Here is a 19,386-nt window from a genome sequence, read left to right as displayed (position 1 = left end):
TTGCTTTGGAAAGACCAAAATGTCCCTCATTGATGGTGGAAAGAAAAGTAAATGTGCTATACTGAGAAAGCACTTTTCTTGTTAAATGAGTTAGAAGGAAAGTAAGCCTCGTGTCGTCGTCGTCGCTCGCTAGGCTTCGGTCAAAGATTGATTTATTAATCTTTTTGGACAAAATTTCTTTCAATTGTATAATTAATTAACGAAAATTCAACGCGGAATAATCCACGACACGACACGACCCGGTCCGTTTCTTTCCCAGAATATTTCAAACGTGAAATGTTCCCACCTGTTCCAACAACCATGGATATTTCTGAAAGGTTGCAAATCTCTTCAGAAACAGTACCAGAAAATGGTTATAAATAGAGTTTTTGGTACCAATACACTGGTGAGTTAAATTGTTCTATCTTGGGAGGATAATATTCCAGCACCTTAGGTATTTGAGGCGAATAATTTTCTTACGGACACAATGTGCATTCAGTGGGATCGATTTATTCCGAAATTATTTTTCAGATATTATTTCGACATTCTGTTGCTGCTAATTTTCTGTTTCTGATTCTGTTTCAGAAAGTTTACTATTTCATTATTCATTACAGTAATACAGATTGAATAACAATCTTAAGAAAATTACTTTTTTAAAATATAATTTGTATTCTATTTTTGGAGATTAAAACATATGTGGTTTTCTACTGCTTTTGAATTTTTCTATTCTGATTTAATGATATAAAAACTTTATCGGAGTATTAAAATTCAGAAACGATTTGAAGAACATAAAAACTTCATCGCTTTCTGTGAAATGGTATGTAAAAACTTTGGTTTTTATTTATTAAACGTATTGTCTATCATTAATTACAGTACTATTTAATGTACTATTTTTGTCATTAATTGAACTCTTCTCTTGTTGACTGTGAGAAATGACAATTGATAATGAAAATCCTTCTGCGACTGTTGCGGCAATGGCGATAGCCTCGTCAAGCTGAACTGTTGTGCCACCGACTGAGAAATCGGAAAATTTTCTGGAGCCAACTTTAATGGATAGCAGCAAAAGGTGTTTTTATGGATTACCACGCTTGGTATGTGTGACGACCCGAAGGGTCATCACCGTAGTTCTTCCTTGTTCCGCGCTTTCGAGGCCTTGAAAATCTCGCTTTTAGTTGCCTCGATTGGCATGCGCAGTTCGGGCGCGTAGCCGGAAAGTTTTTATGTTAGAATATGTGAATTATGTGAAACATTTGATGAATTTTGGTATTAATATGCATAATGTTGAATTCGGTCAACATTTTGGGTAAACGGACCCGGACCTGTAATTCGACAGTCCCGGAGGGTCCGTAGAAAAATATGGGACTTGGGCGTGTGCCCGGAATCAAATTCTGAGGTCCCAAGCCCGAGAAATGAATTTTTGAAGGAAATTATTTTTCTGAAATTTGATATGAAATTTGAAATGAAAAGGAGTTAGAAAATATAGGTATCGGGCTCGTATTTTGGTTCCGACGCCCGGTACAAGTCTTAAATATGTGTTAAGCACTATCTGTAAAGTTTGGCTAAAAACGGACGTCATATGACGTGTTTCGGACTAAAAATGGAGAATTTGAGTTATGAAAGTTGAAGAAAGAAAATCATGTGTTTGAGGCTTGATCCTATGTATATGATGTTATTTTGGCGATTTGATCGCACGAGTAAGTCCGTAAGATGTTTTTAAGGTTGTGTGCATGTTTGATTTGGAGCCCCGAGGGCTCGGGTGAGTTCTGAATGGGGCCCGGGAGGTCTTGGACTTAAGAAAATGCAGGTTCAGGTGTTGCAGACACCAGCGCGGCCGCGGTCATTTTGGCGCGGTCCGCGCTGGAGCCGCGCGACCGCGATACATTTTTGTGCGGTCCGCGTGGCTGAGTCTGAGGGCTAGGGTTTCAGGTCAACCAGCGCGGCCGCGCACCAAAACAGTACGGTCCGCGCTGGAAGGGTTCAGAGAAGCCCCAATTTTTCTCCCACTCGACGCGGCCGTAACACATTTTTGTGCGGTCCACGCCAGGTCCTCAGAAAGGTATACAAGTTCGGAAATCTCAGTCATTTTTCACTTTTCAAAAACCCAAAACCGAGGAGGCGATTTTCCAAACAACTTTTCTTCTCCAAAACGATTAGTAAGTGATTTCTAACTTAATTTCTTTATCCCTTAACATCTTTTAACATAATTTCAACTTCAAATCAAAGATTTTCATGGGGAAAATTGGGTGTTTTGGGTAGAACCTAGGTTTTCTACAAATTGAGAAGTTGGACCTCAATTTGGGGTCCGATTTAAAAACAAATCATATATTTGGATTCATGGGGGAATGGGTAACCGGGTTTTGGTCCGAACCTCGAGTTTCGACCACGTGGGTCCGGGGGTATTTTTGACCTTTTTGGGAAAAACCTTGAAAAATCTATTTTCATGCATTGGGGATGATTCATTTAGTAATTATTAATGTGATTAAGTAACTTATGACTAGATTCGAGCGGATTGGTGGTGGAATCAAGAGGTAAAGCTATACTAGAAGCGTGAGTTGAGTTTGGAGCATTCGAGGTAAGTGTTTGTTCTAACTTTGGCTTGAGGGATTAGGATTTGGATGTTATTTGCTACGTGTTAACTGTGGAGTACGGTGTATAGGCATGGTGACGGTTATCTATGCACCGGAGTCTAGCATGACCGTGAGTCGTAGTTGCTTTTAAATTCGAAAGATCTGAAACGGTTGAGCTAATTACTTGCTAATATAATTATGAAGTGATAGTTGAGAAGCAGATGAGTTAAAGAAGGAAGTGTGGTATTTTTCCCTTGCCGGGATATTTAATCTTGTTGTATATTCCCTTTCCCTATTGGTTGTGACTGATGATTGGGTGAGGAAGAGCGATTATGCACGAAGGGTCTTTCCGTGCCATGTTTTGATAATTATGCACGAAGGGTCTTTCCGTGCCTTGATGTGAGAGTTAGGTGAGGAAAAACACGAAGGGTGATGCCGTGCACTATATTTGACAGTTTTGGTGAGAATTGAGAGTAAAAGAACGAAGGTTGGTGCCGTGCAGTTGTTGATTCACTTGCTCTCTTTCATAGATGCTAATTATTCAGTTTCCATCTCTCTGTTCGTTGGTCTTATATCTAAATTTTTACACCGCACAGCATGTCCCCTCTCTAATATCTATTTAAATTATGTATATCTTTCCGTGGTTGCACATATATCTGTATAAGTTAATTGTGGTAGGTTCGGTCTAGCCTCGTCACTACCTCGCCGGGGTTAGGCCAGGCACTTACCAGCACATGGGGTCGGTTGTGCTGATGCTACACTTTTGTGCCCTTTTTGTGCACAGATTCGGGAGTAGCTTATGGACCGCAATAGCAGTAGATTGGGAGCATGCCTTCAGTCCAGAGACTCCTAGGTAGTTCGCTGGCGTGCGTGGGCCCTGAGTCTCATCTATTTCATTTCTGTTTGTTTTCATTGTATCGAAGCAGACTCCTTATGTATTTTCTTTCAAACTCTTATTTGTAGTATCTTATAGTAGTCCGTGAGTATTGTGACACTAAATCTTGGGTAGAGGATGATGTTAATTTTTCCGCATTTTCGTTCATTTAATATTAAATTAAGGCTTCCGCTTGAATTTATTGTTTTTATTATTATCTTGTTGAAAATTAGTTGAAAAGGTATGTTAAGGTTGGCTTGCCTAGCTCCGACAGTAGGTGCCATCACGGCTCCCGATGGTGGGGAATTCGGGCCGTGACAAGTTGGTATCAGAGCACTAGGTTACTTAGGTCTCACAACTCACGGACAAGCTCAGTAGAGTCTGAGGGATCAGTACAGAGACGTCTGTATTTATCCCGCAGAGGCTACTGAGTTAGGAAAACTTCACCTTGTTTATTCTTATCGTGCGATTCTATTTCTCAAGTACTGATTGTCTTTCCACTCTGTTCTTTCGCAGATGGCGAGAACACGTGCTTCCTCTTCTACCGTGCAGCAGCCCGAGCCCCCAGCAGCAGCTTCTATTAGGGGCAGAGGGCGAGGCCGTGCCAGAGGCAGAGGCCGGGGCAGAGCTCAGCCCCGAGCGGTAGTCCCAGAGGTGGAGCCTCATATTGACTACGACGAAGGGGTTCCAGCTCTAGCAGCTCCGGTGGGCCCAGCTCAGGTCCTAGAGGGTTTCATAGCCACTCTAGTGCTTCAGGATGCTTTTGTCCGACTGGTAGGCTTTATGGAGGGCATTTCTAGAGCGGGTTTGCTTCCCGTAGCTCCAGCCACATCTCAGGCTAGGGGAGGAATTTAGACTCCCGATACTCGTACTCCAGAGCCGGTAGTTCCTCAGGCTCAGGTTCCAGCAGTTCAGCCAGTCGTGGCAGTTCAGCCAGCTGTGGCAGCCCAGCCAGGTATTGCGGCTCAGTCCAGTGATGGTGCGGCTATGTACGCGAATGCTTTGTGAAGGCTTGATCGTTTCACCAAGCTCTTCACTACTACATATAGTGGCACTCCCTCAGAGGATGCTCAGAATTTCATATTCAGTTGTCATGAGGTTCTACGGACTATGGGCATTGTAGAGACCAATGGGGTCGACTTCGCCACTTTCCGCCTGGCAGGATCCGCCAAGACTTGGTGGTGGGATTTCTGTTTAGCCAGGCCAGCAGGGTCGCCATCATTGACCTGGGATTAGTTTTCAGAGTTATTTCTGGGGAAGTTCCTTCCAGTTACTCAGCGAGATGCTCTTCGCAGGCATTTTGAGCGTCTCCAGCAGGGTCCTATGACGGTCACCCAGTATGAGACCCGGTTCATTGATCTCGCTCGTCATGCCATTGTGATACTCCCCACCGAGAGAGAGAGAGGGTGCGGAGGTTTGTTGATGGGTTGGCCCAGCCGATCCATGTTCAGATGGCCATGAGTGCCGGTGGTGAGATTTCATTTCAGGAGGCGGCAGATGGTGCCCGCCGGATAGAGATGGCACTTGCTCAAGGAGGTGGTCATGGGTCTGATAAGAGGCCCCGTTATTCCGGTAGATTTAGTGGTACCTCGTCTGGATGTAGGGATTCATATGACAGAGGCCACTCTTAGAGGCCCTTCTAGTCGGCACTTCAGGTTTCTCATGGTACTCCAGGCGATGGTGGTCCTCAGCAGTATTATTCGGGTCAGTAGACCTTCAGCGCACCACCAGCCCCCATTAGTGCACCGCCACTTCAGAGCTTCAGGGGAGGACATACAGGTCGACAGGGCCAGTAGTCCCAGTAGCCGAGGGCATGTTATGGTTGTGGTGACCCGAGTCACATTGTCAGGTTTTGCCCCCGAGCCTCGAGTAGTTCTCAGCAGCAGGGTCCTCGCCCTACGATTCAGGCAGTAGGTGATCCACAGGCCGCCCAGCCAGCTAGAGGCGGGGGTAGGGATCATAGGGGTGGAGGGAGAGACCGTAGAGGTGGAGCTCGGACCGCCAGAGGCAGGGGTCAGCCAGCAGCCGATCGCCCCAGAGACACAGTTCAGGGTTGTGGGGGTCAGCCCCGTTGTTATGCTTTGCCGGCTAGGCCAGAGGCCGAGTCATCAGATGCTGTGATTACAGGTACTATTCTGGTCTGTGGTAGGGGTGCTTCTATGTTATTTGACCAAGGATCTATGTATTCTTATGTCTCATCCTATTTTGCACCCTATTTGATCATGCCTAGTGAGGCTTTGGGTATTCCTGTATATGTGTCCACACCGGTTGGTGAATCTATAGTGGTCGACCGAGTGCATCGTTCATGTGTGGTGGTATTTGACGGTCTTGAGACCCGTGTCGACTTATTACTTTTAGATATGGTGGACTTTGACGTTATATTCGGGATGGACTGGTTGTCCCCGTATCATGCTATTCTGGATTGTCACGCCAAGACCGTGACCTTGGCCTTGCCAGATTTGCCCCAACTTGAGTGGAGAGGGACCCCAGGCCATGCCACCCGCAGTGTTATTTCGTATGTCAAGGCTCGACGTATGGTCGAGAAGGGGTGTCTAGCATATCTAGCGTATGTTCGCGACTCTAGCGCAGAGGTTCCATCAATTGACTCTGTTCCTATTGTTCGGGAGTTCCCCGAGGTTTTCCCTTCAGACCTGCCGGGTATGCCGCCCGACAGGGATATTGATTTATGTATTGATCTGGCTTCGGGCACTCAGCCTATTTCCATTCCACCATATCGCATGGCCCCGCCAGAGTTGAAAGAGTTGAAAGAGCAGCTTCACGACTTGCTTGATAAGGGTTTCATTAGACCCAGTGTATCACCTTGGGGTGCACCAATGTTGTTCGTGAAGAAAAAGGATGGGTCGATGAGGATGTGCATTGATTACCGGCGGTTGAACAAGGTGACGATAAAGAATAAGTATCCACTGCCACGGATTGACGATTTGTTCGACCAGCTTCAGGGTAGGAGGGTGTTTTCAAAGATAAATTTGAGATCTGGCTACCACCAGCTGAGGATTAGGGCGTCTGATGTCCCTAAGACAACATTTCGCACTCGGTATGGGCACTATGAGTTTTTGCTCATGTCATTCGGATTGACTAATGCCCCAGCAGCGTTCATGGAGTTGATGAACCGAGTGTTCAGACCTTATTTGGACTTGTTCGTGATAGTCTTCATTGACAATATTCTTATATACTCCCGCAGTCAGGAGGAGCATGAGCAGCACCTCAAAGTGGTCCTTCAGACCCTAAATGATAGTCAGTTGTATGCTAAGCTCTCAAAGTGCGAGTTTTGGTTGAGTTCGGTCGCATTCCTAGGTCATGTCGTATCAGCAGCAGGTATTCAGGTAGACCCGAAGAAGATAGAGGCAGTCATGAACTGGCCTCGACCAGCTTCAGCTACGGATATTCGGAGTTTCCTGGGGTTAGCAGGTTACTACCGTCGGTTCGTAGAGGGGTTTTCATCCATTGCAGCCCCTATGACCAGATTAACCCAGAAGGGTGTCCAGTTCAGGTGGTCGAACGAGTGTGAGGCGAGCTTTCAGAAGCTCAAGACGGCTCTGACTACGACACCGATATTGGTTTTTCCCACAGGTTCAGGGCCATATACGGTCTATTGTGATGCGTCTCGTATTGGGCTTGGTGCAGTGTTGATGCAGGAAGGCAAAGTCATTGCTTATGCTTCGAGGCAGTTGAAGATCCACGAGAAGAAATATCCGGTTCATGATCTCGAGTTGGCAGCCATTGTTCATGCCTTGAAGATCTGGAGGCATTACTTATATGGCGTGATGTGTGAGGTTTACACTGATCACAAGAGTCTTCAGTATCTGTTCAAGCAGAAAGAGTTGAATTTGAGGCAGAGGAGGTGGTTAGAGTTGCTAAAGGATTATGATGTTACTATCTTATACCACCCGGGGAAGGCCAATGTGGTGGCCGATGCATTGAGCAGGAAGTCCGCCAGCATGGGTAGTCTTGCTTATATTCCAGTCAGCCAGAGATCGCTTGCTTTGGATGTTCAGGCCTTGGCCAATCGTCTTGTGAGGTTGGATATTTCTGAGCCTAGCAGAGTGTTAGCTTGCACGGTTGCTCGTTCCTCACTATTAGAGCGTATCCGCGAGCGGCAGTTTGAGGATCCCCATTTGTGTGTCTTGAGAGACACGGTGCAACGTGGAGGTGCCAAGAAAGTAACCTTAGATGATGATGGTGTATTGAGATTGCAGGGGCGAGTTTGTGTGCCCAATGTTGATGGGATTCGAGAGTTGATCTTAGCGGAGGCCCACAGTTCTCGGTATTCTATTCACCCGGGCGCCGCGAAGATGTATCAGGATCTGAGGCAGCACTATTGGTGGCGTAAGATGAAGAAAGACATCGTTGTGCATGTGGCTCGGTGTTTGAATTGTCAGCAGGTTAAGTACGAGCATCAAAGACCTGGTGGTCTATTTCAGAGGATTGCACTTCCCGAGTGGAAGTGGGAGAGGATTACGATGGATTTCGTTACTGGACTTCCGATGACTCGGAAAAAGTTTGATGCAGTTTGGGTCATTGTTGATAGGCTGACCAAGTCAGCGCATTTTGTTCCTGTTGCAGCCACCTATTCGTCCGAAAGGTTAGCCGAGATTTATATCAGGGAGATTGTTCGCCTTCATGGGATGCCACTATCTATCATTTCGGATCGGGGTACGCAGTTTACCTCGCATTTCTGTAGAGCGGTTTAGTGAGAGTTGGGCACCCAAGTTGAGTTGAGTACAACATTTCATCCCCAGACGGACGGTCAATCCGAGAGGACTATTCAGATTCTTGAGGACATGCTCCGAGCCTGTGTCATTGATTTTGGAGGCTCGTGGGACCAATTTTTGCCTTTAGCATAGTTCGCCTACAACAACAGCTACCAGTCCAGCATTCAGATGGCTCCGTATGAGGCATTGTATGGTAGGCGATGTCGGTCTCCAGTTGGATGGTTTGAGCCGGGAGAGGCTCGATTATTGGGTACAGATCTGGTTCAGGAAGCCTTGGACAAGGTCAGGATTATTCAGGATAGACTTCATACAGCTCAGTCCAGACAGAAGAGTTATGCAGACCGCAAGGTCAGAGATGTTGCTTTCATGGTTGGTGAGCGGGTATTGCTCCGTGTATCGCCTATGAAGGGCGTGATGAGATTTGGGAAGAAGGGCAAGCTCAGCCCTAGGTTCATCGGTCCATTTGAGATTCTTGATCGTGTGGGAGAGGTGGCTTATAGACTTGCCTTGCCACCTAGCTTGTCAGCTGTGCATCCCGTGTTTCATGTATCTATGCTCCGGAAGTATCGCGGAGATCCATCGCACGTGTTAGATTTCAGCACTGTCCAATTGGACAAGGATATGTCATATGAGGAGGAGCCGGTGGCTATTCTAGACCGGCAGGTTCGACAGTTGAGGTCGAAGAGTTTTCCTTCGGTGCGTGTTCAGAGGAGAGGTCAGCCTCCTGAGGCATCGACCTGGGAGTCCGAGTCCGATATGCGGAGCCGTTATCCTCATTTATTTCCCGACTCAGGTACTTCTTTCTTTTGTCCGTTCGAGGACGAACGGTTGTTTTAGAGGTGGAGAATGTGACGACCCGAAGGGTCATCACCGTAGTTCTTCCTTGTTCCGTGCTTTCGAGGCCTTGAAAACCTCGCTTTTAGTTGCCTCGATTGGCGTGCGCAGTTCGGGCGCGTAGCCAGAAAGTTTTTATGTTAGAATATGTGAATTATGTGAAACATTAGATGAATTTTGGTATAAATATATATAATGTTGACTTCGGTCAACATTTTGGGTAAACGAACCCGGACCTGTGATTCGACAGTCCCGGAGGGTCCGTAGAAAAATATGGGACTTGGGCGTGTGCCCGGAATCAAAATTTGAGGTCCCAAGCCCGAGAAATGAATTTTTGAAGGAAATTATTTTTCTAAAATTTGATATGAAATTTGAAATGAAAAGGAGTTAGAAAATATAGGTATCGGGCTTGTATTTTGGTTTCGACGCCCGGTACAAGTCTTAAATATGTGTTAAACACTATCTGTAAAGTTTGGCTAAAAACGGACGTCATATGACGTGTTTCAGACTAAAAATGGAGAATTTGAGTTATGAAAGTTGAAGAAAGAAAATCATGTGTTTGAGGCTTGATCCTATGTATATGATGTTATTTTGGCGATTTGATCGCACGAGTAAGTCCGTAAGATGTTTTGAAGGTTGTGTGCATGTTTGGTTTGGAGCCCCGAGGGCTCGGGTGAGTTCTGAATGGGGCCCGGGAGGTCTTGGACTTAAGAAAATGCAAGTTCAGGTGTTGCAGACACCAACGCGGCCGCGGTCATTTCGGTGCGGTCCGCGCTGGAGCCGCGCGGCCGCGATACATTTTTGTGCGGTCCGCGTGGCTGAGTCTGAGGGCTAGGGTTTCAGGTCAACCAGTGCGGCCACGCACCACAATAGTGCGGTCCGCGCTGGAAGGGTTCAGAGAAGCCCCAATTTTTCTCCCACTCGGCGCGGCCGCAACACATTTTTGTGCGGTCCGCGCCAGGTCCTCAGAAAGGTATACAAGTTCGGAAAATCTCAGTCATTTTTCACTTTTCAAAAACCCAAAACCTAAGAGGCGATTTTCCAAACAACTTTTCTTCTCCAAAACGATTGGTAAGTGATTTCTAACTTAATTTCTTTATTCCTTAACATCTTTTAACATAATTTCAACTTCAAATCAAAGATTTTCATGGGGAAAATTGGGTGTTTTGGGTAGAACCTAGGTTTTCTACAAATTGAGAAGTTGGACCTCAATTTGGGGTCCGATTTAAAAACAAATCATATATTTGGATTCATGGGGGAATGGGTAACCGGGTTTTGGTCCGAACCTCGAGTTTCGACCACGTGGGTCCGGGGGTATTTTTGACCTTTTTGGGAAAAACCTTGAAAAATCTATTTTCATGCATTGGGGATGATTCATTTAGTAATTATTAATGTGATTAAGTAACTTATGACTAGATTCGAGCGGATTGGTGGTGGAATCAAGAGGTAAAGCTATACTAGAAGCGTGAGTTGAGTTTGGAGCATTCGAGGTAAGTGTTTGTTCTAACTTTGGCTTGAGGGATTAGGATTTGGATGTTATTTGCTACGTGTTAACTGTGGAGTACGGTGTATAGGCCATGGTGACGGTTATCTATGCACCGGAGTCTAGCATGACCGTGAGTCGTAGTTGCTTTTAAATTCGAAAGATGTGAAACAGTTGAGCTAATTACTTGCTAATATAATTATGAAGTGATAGTTGAGAAGCAGATGAGTTAAAGAAGGAAGTGTGGTATTTTCCCCTTGCCGGGACTTATTGTTGATTTGTTCTCTCTTGCCGGGATGTTTAATCTTGTTGTATATTCCCTTCCCTGATTGGTTGTGACTGATGATTGGGTGAGGAAGAGCGATTATGCACGAAGGGTCTTTCCGTGCCATGTTTTGATAATTATGTACGAAGGGTCTTTCCGTGCCTTGATGTGAGAGTTAGGTGAGGAAAAGCACGAAGGGTGATGCCGTGCACTATATTTGACAGTTTTGGTGAGAATTGAGAGTAAAAGCACGAAGATTGGTGCCGTGCAGTTGTTGATTCACTTGCTCTCTTTCATAGATGCTAATTATTAAGTTTCCATCTCTCTGTTCGTTGGTCTTATATCTAAATTGTTACACCCCACAGCATGTCCCCTCTCTAATATCTATTTAAATTCTGTATATCTTTCCGTGGTTGCACATATATCTGTACAGGTTAATTGTGGTAGGTCCGGTCTAGCCTCGTCACTACCTCGCCGGGGTTAGGCCAGGCACTTACCAGCACATGGGGTCGGTTGTGCTGATGCTACACTTCTGTGCCCTTTTTGTGCACAGATTCGGGAGTAGCTTACGGACCGCAATAGCAGTAGATTGGGAGCATGCCTTCAGTCCAGAGACTCTTAGGTAGTTCGCTGGCATGCGTGGGCCCTGAGTCTCATCTATTTCATTTTTGTTTGTTTTCATTGTATCGAAGCAGACTCATTATGTATTTTCTTTCAAACTCTTATTTGTAGTATCTTATAGTAGTCCGTGAGTATTGTGACACTAAATCTTGGGTAGAGGATGATGTTAATTTTTCTGCATTTTTGTTCATTTAATATTAAATTAAGGCTTCCGCTTGAATTTATTGTTTTTATTATTATCTTGTTGAAAATTAGTTGAAAAGGTATGTTAAGGTTGGCTTGCCTAGCTCCGATAGTAGGCGCCATCACGACTCCCGATGGTGGGGAATTCGGGTCGTGACAGTATGCAGAAGTTCACCAGTGAAGACCCTCTAGTGCCTGCCACCGACATGCCGGACATTGAGAAGTTTATGATTGTTGAGGCGTGGAAACAGGCAGCTTTTCTTTGCAAAGGCTACATCCTAAGTGCTTTGGAGGATGACTTGTATAATGTCTACTGTGCTATGAAAACTTCGAAAGAATTAGGGGACGCACTTGAGAAGAAGTACAAGACTAAAGATGCATGCTTGAAGAAGTTTGTGGCTGCCAAGTTTCTAGACTATAAAATTATAGACAACAAAAATGTTGGAACCTAAGTTCAAGAGCTGCTTGTTTTTCACGATCTTAATGCTGAATGTATGGTAGTGAATGAAGCATTTCAAGTGGCTGCAATGATTGAAAAATTATCTCCTTCGTGGAGAGATTTCAAAAACTATCTTAAGCACAAGCACAAAGAAATGAAATTGGAAGATCTTGTGATTCGTATCAAGATTGAGGAAGACAACAAAACAGCAGAGAAGAAGTCTTGTGGAAATTCAACAATTATGGGAGCTAATATCGTTGAGGAGACTGCTCCAAAAAGTAAGAAGAGGAAGAGGTCTTCTGGACAAACTAAGGAGCAGAACAAGAAGAAATTCAAGGGCAACTACTACAATTATGGAAAAGCTGGTCACAAAGCCCCTGATTGTCGTCTCCCGAAAAGGATAAGAAAAAGGGACAGGCCAACATAGTGGAGAAGAATGATGACATTGATGATCTGTGCGCAGTGCTTTTGGAATGCAACCTACTTGAAAATCTGAAGGACTGGTGGATTGACTCTGGAGCCACTCGACATGTTTGTGCTATCAAAGAAGCATTTGCGACTTACTCTACTGCTGGTCCCAAAGAAGAGCTTTCCATGGGAAATACTGCAACAACCAAGATTGAGGGTTATGGGAAGATATTTCTGAAGATGACTTCCGGCAAGGTGTTAACGCTCAACAACGTTCTTCATGTTCCTACTATTAGGTAGAATTTAGTTCAACTACTTTACTTGTTAAGAATGGATTCAAATGTGTATTTGTATCTGACAAAGTTATTGTAAGTAATAATGAAATGTATGTTGTAAAGGGCTACCTCACAGAGGGCCTTCAAACTCAATGTAATGGTTGTTGACAGTATTAATAAAATTTCAGCTTCTTCTTATTGATTGAAGTCAAACAATTTATGGCATATTCGTTTAGGACATGTCAATTACTAAACCTTGCGGAAGTTAATTAATTTAGAATTATTACCTAAATTCGAGCATAATAAATTAAAATATCAAATATGTGTTGAATCTAAGTTTGTAAAACATCCTTACAAGTCTATTGAAAGGAATTCAAATCTTTTAGACTTAATTCATACTGATAATTGTGATATGAAGTCGACACCATCTCGAGGTGAAAAAAAGTATTTTATAAATTTTATTGACGATTGTACTCGATATTGTTATGTTTATTTGCTTAATAGTAATAATGAAGCAATTGAAGCATTTAAACAATACAAGAATGAAGTGGAGAATCAATTGAATAAAAAGATCAAAATGATTAGAAGTGATAGAGGTGGAGAATATGAATCTCCGTTTGCAGAAATATGTTCAGAATATGGAATTATCCATCAAACTACCGCCCCCTACACAACTCAATCGAATGGAATTGCGAAAAGAAAAAATCAGACATTAAAGAAAATAATGAATTCTTTATTAATATGTTCTGGATTACCGGAGAATTTGTGGGGGGAAGCTATCCTTACAGCTAACCGAATACTCATAGAGTACCCCAAAACAAAACACAATCTATTCCATATGAAAAATTTAAAGAAAGAAAATCCAAGTTGAAATATTTCAAAGTACGGGTGTCACGACCCAAACCGAAGGGCCACGACGGGCACCAATATAACATATCTTTCTTATAATACTATCATTGTTAAATGGTCTAAAAGGGCCGTCATGGTCTAACCAATATAAACATAAGGGAATACTCAATATAAGATGACCCAACCTGATATAAAAATTTATACATGTGACATACGGGCCTATAAGGCCGGTATGATCATTTGTAAACTCAAAACAAAGGCCAATAAGGCCATACAAGTATCCATACTCATGACATCTGTCTACAAGCCTCTAAGATTACATAAATGTCATAAAGGTTGGGACAGGACCCCGTCATACCAATCAATACATGACAAAATCATGCTGACCAAATAAGCAACTCCGAAATAAATGGAGCGTACCAACACCTTCCGTTGAGCTGATAGCCTACTTAGAGGACTCTCAACCTATCTATCGAGATCTGCGGGCATGAAATGCAGTGTGCCCAAGAAAAAGGGACATCAGTACAGATAATGCACCGAGTATGTAAGGAATGAAAATCAGTAAATAAAAGGCATGAGAGAAACATGAAGTAAAAGACTCAACATGTATGTCTGAATAGCTTTGCGAATCATTTAATATTGTAATGTCATGCATATGCGTATAAATGTCATACCGTGTATAGGTATATGCATTCATAACATCATCAAGCCTCTGAGGGCATCCCATCATATCATCTCGGCCACTATGGGCAAAATCATCAACGTATACCAGCTGAACAGGTGGTGGTGCATATATAATGTCGTAACTTTTTTTCATATCCCATATACATATAATATACTCATATATAACGCCATCTGGTCATGGATCAATGTACATGTATAAATGTATGAAATGCATACGAAGTACGTTAATATGATTTCTCGGAATGTCATAAGATCAATTACACCTTTGATTAATATCATGAAATAAACTTTATCAACTTACCTATTTCGGAGACCCATGAATAGACGATAGAATAATAGGACATATGGGGAATCAAGAACATAGACACACCTAGTACTTCTAAGAATAGAGTCATTTATGAAAGTTGTACATTTGCTCGTTTCGTTTGTATCATATGGATCATGCCAAAAATAAAGAAGGGATAGCCTTAACATACCTGAACCGATTCTCTTGACAATTCTTCTAACACACGTCTTTTGTGAAAACACATAACGACGGATCGAAGTAGGAAAAATCCGTATGATATTCTTGAGAAAGATTGCACCATACTCCCTTAGAATCACAAATCTCACTCTTTATCGTATTATGAAGTTTCAAATGAGCTATTTGAGCTTCATCCGTTAGCAAGCTTAGCATCCAACGTTGCTGGTCTAATTCTAAAGTGGCAAGCATGCCATAACTTATTCTTATTCTCCAAGTTACATTACCAAATAAGAAACCCAACCAAGGTAATTATCCAAGAATTCTTACGTGTAAACAAGACATCTTATGTCTTATGACTCATCATGCATATTGGTGCCACTTTGGCTTAGCTTGATTCCATGTGGCAGCCCCAAAAAAGATCCTTATCCACTTAATCCTATTTAATACCATAATTATTCACATAATTAAGAATTATCTCAAATTACTTAAAATACTACTCACCTTTAATGCACTTTATATACCTTACTATCATGGTCATGTGGTACAGAGGCCGATCTAGGATTTAAAGCTTATGGGTTCCTATAACGACCTTAAGTAAATATACAATAAGTAACTGGGTTCACAATCAAATATTTATGGATATTTAGTGAGTTTTTAATACATATACAGGGTATATGCAAAAGCTACTAGGTTCACGAGAACCCACCTTCAATAGGCTGGATCCACCCCTAATGTGGTACTTTGTATGGCACTACTCCATAAATACCAGATATTTTAGCTCGGGCCGTGTTTATTCAAAATTGACAACCTTCAACGAAATTCATTTTTTTCGATTCGCTTACCCTTTAACCTTCACAAATTTACTTATCACTTGTTTGAAATAGCGTAATACTTATAATTTCAAAATAATTTTATTCCCGAGCTTACGTTGATTAACTAACGATGAAACTTTAACGTACAAAAATATGGGATGTAACATCTAATTTTCGAGCTTTCATCAATTAACTTATGGTATACATTCACGTACGAAAACATGGGGTGTAAAAGTGAGGGTGTTTATCAAGGTTCAAGTACTTTTACCCGAAAGGATAAAAATCGGACCAAAAATTGTGGATTGTATTTTCATTGGATATGCTACAAACAGTAAAGCATGTCGGTTTTTGGTTCATAATTAAATCTGATAATACCGAAATTCATATTAATACGGTAATTGAATCAGATACTACTGAATTCTTTGAAAGCATCTATTGGTATAAAACTGAATACGAGTCGTTAAGTGAAAGACCTAAACAACCACAGGAAGAACCAAAGAAAAAAGCTCCAAGTGAAAAATATCCAAGGCGTAGCAAACGTCAAAGAACATTTACTTCCTTTGGACCAGATTTTGTGATATTCTTTCTTGAAAATGAGCCTCAAACTTTCAAAGTAGCTATGTCATCTTCTGATTCAGCATTTTGGAAAGAGGTAGCCAATAGTGAGATTCAATCACTTTTGGATAACCATACATGGGAATTGGTTGATCTTCCTCCAGGAAATAAAACTTTAGGTTCAAAATGGATCTTTAAACGAAGAATGAAAGTTGATGGCACTATTGACAAATATAAGGCAAGACTTGTTGTCAAAGGTTATAGACAAAAGGAAGGCCTTGACTACTTTGACACTTACTCGCCAGTAACAAGGATAACATCTAGTAGGGTGCTAGTGGCACTAGCGGCAGTGTATGGTCTTAAAATCCATCAAATGAATGTTAAAATAGCTTTCTTAAATGGAGAATTAGTGGAAGAGATTTACATGAAACAACTTGAGGGTTTTGTGGTTCCGAGTAAAAAAAATAAAGTGTGCAAACTTGTTAAGTTGCTTTATAGACTTAAACAAGCACCCAAACAATGGCATGCCAAATTTAACCAAACAATGTTGGCAAGTGGGTTTGAAATCAACGAGTGTGACAAATGTGTTTATATTAAAAACACTCCATGTCATGAAGTCATTGTTTGTTTATATGTTGATGACATGTTGATAATGAGCAAAAATATGGCAGATATAAATGCAATTAAGCGCATGTTGGCTAGAAAATTCGACATAAAAGATTTAGGAGTTGCTGATGTGATCTTAAGAATCAGAATTCACAAGACTCCACAAGGTCTAGCATTATCACAGTCTCACTAAATTGAAAAGGTACTTGACAAGTTCAAGTTTTTGGATTTTAAAATTGCGAAGACTCCAATTGACGTGAGTTATGCACTTCAAAAGAATGAAGGTGAAAGTGACTCACAACTGAACTATGCAAGAGTATTGGGAAGTTTAATGTATATTATAAATTGTACGCGACCAGATATAACATGTGCTATTAGCAAACTGATTCAGTTTACAAGTAATCTCAATCAAATATATTGGATGGCAATGAAACAAGTTTTGAGGTATCTGAAACATACCCAAAATTATACTCTACATTATAACAAATATCCCTCAGTGATCGAGGGATATAGTGATGCAAATTGGATCAGCGGATCATCTGAAGTTAAATCCACAAGTGGATATATTTTCACAATTGAAGGTGGAGCAGTATCTTGGAAATCATCCAAACAAATGTGCATCGCCCGTTCTACAATGGAATTTGAATTTATAGCTTTAGACAAGGCCCGTAAAGCAGCTGAATGGCTCCGAAATTTCTTGAAAGATATTCCATTTTGGCCCAAACCTTTGGCACCTATATGTATATATTGTGATAGTAAAGCGACAATAGGCAGGGAAGGGAGCGTTATGTATAACGAAAAACCTAGTCACATACGATGGAGACACAATACTGTTAGAGAACTACTCTCTAGTAGTGTTATCACTATTGACTATGTAAAGTCAAGAGATAACATATCAGATCTGTAACAACCCGACCGGTCGTTTTGAGCTCTAGCGTGTCGTTCAACAATTTGAGGCCATGAGCAGCTTCACTTAAGGTATTATTACCTGAGCACACGGTCGGAATTGAATTTCGGAAAGTTAGGAGTTGATTTGGAAAGAGAATTCTCATTTCGGAAGCTTTAAGTTGAAGAATTAGCTAAGATTGGATTTTTGAGTACACGACTTCGGAATTGGGATTCGAAGGTTCTAGCAGGTTCGTATGATGATTTTGGACTTGGGCATATGTCCGGAACGGGTTTTGGAAGACCCAAGGAGCGTTTTGGCGCCTATTGTGGAAGTTAGCATTTTGGAAGAAATTTCATAAGTTTGGGCTGAAGTGCATTTCAGTGTTATTGATTTCCGTTTAGGATTCCGAGTCTGGAAGTAGCTTTGTATGGTTCTGGACTTGGGAGCGTGATCGGAAGTGAATTCGGAGGTCCGTAGGTCATTTTGGAGTCATTTGGCTAAAGATAGAAATTTTAAGGTTTTTGAGAAGTTTGACCGAGAGTTGACTTTTTGATATTTGGGTCGGACTCCAATTCCAAAGGTTGGAGTAGGTCCGAAATGTCGAATATGACTTGAATGCAAAATTTGAGGTCAATCGGACGTAATTTGATAGGTTTAAACATTGAAAGTAGAAGTTTGAAATTCTAAAGTTCATAAAGCTTGGATTGGAGGTCAATTCATGGTTTTAGCGATGTTTGATGTGATTTGAGACCTCGAACAAGTCCGTAATGTGTTATGGGGCTGGTTGGTATGATTGGACAGGGTCTCGGGGGCCTCAGATGGATTTCGGGTCGTTAACGGATCGAAACAGAATTTTTGGGAAAGGCTGAAGCTGTTGGTTGCTGTCATAACCGCACCTGCTGTTGGTAAACCGCAGGTGCGAGACCGCAGAAACGGTCCACCTATCGCAAAAACGACCCAAGGCCAGGTAGCCCAAGACCGCAAATGCGGCCCAAAATTAGCAGAAACGGTGGGCTTGTCTGCAGAAGCGTCCCAGACCGCAGAAGCGGTGGTCGCAGGTGCGACCCAAGACCGCACATGCGGAAATCGTAGAAGGCAGTGGCCTTCATTTATTCGGGCTCTAGGCCATTTTTGCTCATTTTCACTCATTTCTTGTTTGGATCTCTTGAGAAGGGATTTCCGCATAGCATTGTGAGGTAAGTTCATCCCCCTTATTTTTAAGTTTAACACTCGAGTTTTGGGTAGATTAACACCTAAAGATTTGGAGAAATCAAGGTGTTAGAGCTAGACTTAGGGTTTTAATAAAACTTAGATTTTACCACGAAATTGGTTATAAAATGGATTAGAAATCATATATTATTGATCCTTAGGTTATAGAGAACAACTTCCTTCGAAAAGTTTTTGGAATCCGGGCACGTGGGCCCGAGGAAGAATTTTAGGAACCTTGCATTTAGGGTTGGGAAATTGGTTTAATAATTAGAATACGAACTTTTGAGCATGTATTGACTAGTTCTTACCCTATTTGAATAGTTTTGGATCGTTCGGCTCCAAATTGGAGGTTTGAGTGCATTCTTGAATCGGGATATAGGTTTCGGAGCAAGGTGAGTTTCCTTTCTAACCTTGTAAGAGGGAATTGTCCCCATAGGTGATATAATTGGTTATGTGCTTCTATTTGTGGGGGCTACGTACGCACGAGGTGACAAAAGTCTGTGTGTAGCTACTATTATGTTTATATCCGGGTAGTTTAGGACCCTAAAAGCATGCTATACTTGGACTATTTGTAATCTTATTGACAGCTTGAATTGCTTAAATCACATCGAATTAGTAAATGAATTTCTAAAAAAAAAGATTTAAACTTCAGTTTCTT

Source organism: Nicotiana sylvestris, chromosome 6 (assembly GCF_000393655.2).
Source record: "Nicotiana sylvestris chromosome 6, ASM39365v2, whole genome shotgun sequence".
Taxonomy (NCBI): Eukaryota; Viridiplantae; Streptophyta; class Magnoliopsida; order Solanales; family Solanaceae; genus Nicotiana; species Nicotiana sylvestris.
The sequence above is the reverse complement of the archived record's forward strand: the minus strand, read 5'-3'. Positions refer to the sequence as shown.